The following is a 4,504-nucleotide window of genomic DNA, read 5'->3' as shown; positions in this document are numbered from 1 at the left end:
CATTCATCATCACAAAGAATGTATCAAGATGTATCCTGAAGTGCAATGCTGTCAGTGATAGGCTAATATCTATACACCTACAAGGAAGACCAGTTAATACTATTATTATTCCAATTTACGCACCAACCACCAAAGCCAAACATGAGGAAATTGATGATTTTTACCAACTTCAGCTGGCTGAAATTGAGCAAACATGCAATCAAGATGTGTTGATTATCACTGGTGATTGGAACGTAAAAGTTGGAAACAAAGAAGAATCACCGGTATTTGGAAAATATGGCCTTGGTTATAGAAATAATGCTGAAGATCACGTGATAGAAATTTGCAACACCAAAGACTTAGTCATTGTAAATACCTTTTTTTTCAACAACACAAACAACAGCTATACACGTGGACTTCACCAGATGGAGTACATAAGAATCAGATTGACTACATCTATGGCAAGAGGTGATGGAGAAGTTCAATATGTTTAACCAAAATAAGATCAGGAACTGATTGTGGAACAAACCATCAACCACTCATATACACGTTCAAGTTGAAGTTGAAGACAATTAAAACAAGTGCACAAGAGCCAAAATATGACCTGGAATATATTCCTCCTGAATTTAGAGACCATCTAAAGAGTAGATTTGATGTATTGAACACCAGTGACTGAAATCCCAATGAATTGTGGGATGACCTCAAGAACACCATCCATGAAGAAAGCAAAAGTTCATTAAAATGACAGGAAAGGAAGAAAAGACCAAAATGGATGTCAGAGGAGATTCTGAAACTTACCCTTGATTGGAGAGTAGCTAAAACAAATAGGATTATCTTTTACCAAGCATGATATCCTTCCCCACGGAATGGTAAATCTTACTGAAAATAATTAAAAAATTATTGCAGCAGTACATTGACAGAATTTCCAGAAATGCAAGCTGTGTTCAGAAGGAGATGTGGACTGAGGGTTATCATAGCTCATGTCAGATGGATCTTGGTTCAAAGCAAAGAATACCAGAAAGATGTTTACTTGTGTTTTATTGACTATGCAAAGGCATTTGATTGTGTGGATAATAAACAAAATATGGATAGCATTGAGAAGAATGGGAATTCCAGGACAGTTAATTGTACTCGTGAGGAAACTGTACATAGACCAGGAGGCTGTCATTTGAACAGACCAAAGTATATTGCATAGTTTAAAATCAAGGTTGTATCTTTTCACCATACTTATTCAATCTGTGTGCTGAGCAAATAGTCCAAGAAGCTGGGTTATATGAAGAAGAACATTGCATCAGGATTGTCTGCAATACACAGATGACACAACTTTGCTTGCTGAAAGTGAGGATGACTTAGAGCATTTACTAATGAAGATTAAAGACTACAGTCTACAGTATATGTTACACCTCAACATAAAGAAAGCAAAAATCCTCACAAGTGGACCAATAAGCAGCATTACAATAGATGGAGAAAAGATTGAAGTTGTCAAAGACTTCTTATTACTTGGTTCTACAATCAACAAAAATGGAAGCAGCAGTCAAGACGTCAAAAGATATATTGCATTGGGCAAATATGCTGCAAAAACCCCTTTCAAGCATGGAAGAGCAAAGATATCTCCTTGAAGAGTAGGATGCACCTAACCCAAGCCATGGTATTTTCAATCACCTCATATGCATGTGAAAACTGGACAATGAATAAGGAAGACTGAAGAAGAGTTGATGCTTTTGAGTTGTGGTGTTGGAGAAGAATGCTTAAAGTACCATGGACTGCTCAAAGAACTAACAAATCTGTCCTGGAAAAAGTGTAGCCGATATGCTCCTTGGAAGTGAGAATGGCCAGACTTTGTCTCACCTACTTTGGTCATGTTGTTATTAGGGACCATTCTCTGGAGAAGGATGCCATGCTTGGTTAAGTGGAGGATCAATGAAAGATGAGAAAACCCTCAACGAGAGTGATTGACCTGGTGGCTGCAGCAATGGCCTCATGTGTAGTAGGGATCACGAGGCTGGCACAGGACCAGGCAGTGTTTTATTTTGTTGTACATAAGGTTGCTATGAGTTGGAGATGACTCAATGGCACATAACAACAATGGAGGCTTCCTGATGTGATTTTTTTCTGTTGGTTTTCTTGATAATGTAACAGGTAGCTGATTTCCCATTTCGCTTGTAACCTATGACTCCAGATCCTTTGAAGGAGCTCAAAGAGGCTGGCAATCAAGACGTTTTCTTTTATTCCTGTGATGTTCACCTCTCTGTGTCCTAGCTCCACAGCTTCTAGGCCCCTTTTTCTGCACTATGATACTCTTTGTTTTGTTGTGACATTCCTTCAGCAGGCCTTCCACAAACTTCCAATTGGTTGGGCAATCATTGATGGGGAAAGGTTGGACAGTTTGGACTGGTGGATGGTGCTGCCCATATTCCTGGCTACCTGGAGGTACTTCTCAGTTTAGTCATTGTCTAAAAGCAGGTGTTCTGTGTGATGCTTCTGCTGATCCTTCTGCCTTTCCTTGGCAGGGGCATTTCTTTTGTCCACTTGTTGCTGACTGGCCCAGCAGAAAGCATATCAGATTGCAGCTTAGGAAAGAAGCTGGTTAATTCTTCCCTTGTCTGAACTTCATGTCAAGTAAATGAGAGTAAACTGCAGTATGGTCAATTTTGCCAGACTCAGCTCAATTTCTTTCTCTGTGTCATCCACAGTGGTATACTTCTAGTACATGAAGGTGTGAAGAGTAGGTGTCCAGTCAACAGTCTGTTCTTGTCTATTTGAGAATCAAATACCCAGAGCACTGGGTCTTTGTCATTGTGATCATGACACATGATTTTATTGTCAATGAGAGAAGGAAATATCTGGGTCTCCAGGAATCTTGAGAGGAAGGGCAAGTAGGGCTCAGGTTGATGTGATAGAAAAGGTACTTTATCAAAATTTTGCATCTGCTCCCTGTTGGTAAACCAGGACTCCTTATCCTGGCTGGGTTGAATGACAAACATCTCTTAATCTGCAAACATCTGAGTGAAACAATTTGCAAAGACTTCCCAGATCTGAATGTTTAGCTGATAAATCCTAAATTATTCCTCATCACATTGTACTTTGGGATATTTATTGTTGCTGGGGTTTTCTCACACTTCCGGTTTTTCTAGGTTCACCCCAGTCCTTTTGACCAAATCTTGCAGCTGGGCGATAGTTTCATTCTTCTTGAGGAGTTCATAGGGTTGCAAAAGAAAGCTAGCAATGTTCCCATTCCTCTTGTCAGAGACAAACTCAGGTGCCTGGAACCTCTTACTTCTTAGACAAACTCCAACTTACTGGGAAACTGAGTCAAATCTTCTAGCAGTTCAATGAAATGGTTGTCAATGCTTACAAAGCAGAGGTTACCCATTTGAGGCAGCACCAGCTTTGACTGGTTGTCCAGGCCATCACAATGCGAGGCCATCAGGTATGGAACATGAGCATCTAAGAAATGTAGGAGGGCAGCCAGGAGAATAGGGACATACATATGTTGCCACTGGAAAGGAAACATGAGAGGTATAATCATCTCTGCCACAATCATCAGTGTCTAGTAATGTGAGTACAGTAGGATTTGAAACTCAAAAAGGGCTCAAGTAAAAAGCCAAAACACTGTCTTCACACTAAGCAGTTCAAAGACTTCTTTGACAGGAAAATGGAACAGTGGAAGCTTGTTGACACTTGGTCTCTGGCAGATTATTGGCCCATAGACCTTAGATAACTTCAAGGACTGGCCAGGAGGTGGGAGTGGCACCTACAGAGTACATTGCATGTGTAGCTCTCAAGGGCCAGTGGAGGGGGCTGAGGTGAAGTGACTGCCCGGAGGAGTTGCTCTAGCACACTCTGACATACCTTCATGAAAGTCATGGGAGTGATGAGGCAGACTCACTTAGAGACAGAGTTTGTCCCGCCTAATGTCATAGGAGTTGAATCATGGCATGTTGGTCCCAGGAGTGCTTTCACCATCCTCCATACCACTCTGGTCTCAGCCATCAACAGGGGGAGTATAAGGACATCATAATCAGCATTGTGATGTGATAGAGGGTCTGCATTGCACTACAGATCTGTGTCCTAGTGACCTGCTCATGAAACCCAATTGTATGAGAGCCATCCACCCTTGTGATAATGAAAGCATGGAATTGAACCTCCCTAGGAACACACAGGAATCAGATTGACTACATCCATGGCAAGAGGCAGTGGAAAAGCTCAATATCTTGAGCCAAAACCAGGCCAGGAGCTGATTGTGGAACAGACCATCAACTGCTCACATGTAAGTTCAACTCGAAGTTAAAGACAATTAAAACAAGTACAAGAGTGTGGAGAGCCGCACCACGGCATTCTATTCATCTTAACAAGGTCACAGTACTTCCCTTCTTTGTTTTTGGCTTGTTGGACATCTTCAGACCTAAGTTTGAGTTTCGAGACCTGTCTTGAGCCTTCACTTCTGTATAGAAGTGATTCAGCACTTTTAAATTTACCCACCTCTTGCCACGTATCTATTTTTTATAGGTTTCCCTATTTCACC

General features: G+C 41.2%; 1 pseudogene; it reads right to left on the bottom strand.

Moving 5' to 3' along the window:
• Positions 1–2,753: 2,753 nt before the first annotated feature.
• Positions 2,754–4,128, bottom strand: LOC103213539 (annotated as a pseudogene).
• Positions 4,129–4,504: the final 376 nt, after the last annotated feature.

The sequence above is a fragment of the Orycteropus afer genome, unplaced genomic scaffold (genome assembly GCF_000298275.1).
Source record: "Orycteropus afer afer isolate SDZICR_OR568_19922 unplaced genomic scaffold, OryAfe1.0 scaffold06018, whole genome shotgun sequence".
Classification (NCBI taxonomy): Eukaryota; Metazoa; Chordata; class Mammalia; order Tubulidentata; family Orycteropodidae; genus Orycteropus; species Orycteropus afer.
This window is presented reverse-complemented; position numbering and strand designations above follow the sequence as displayed.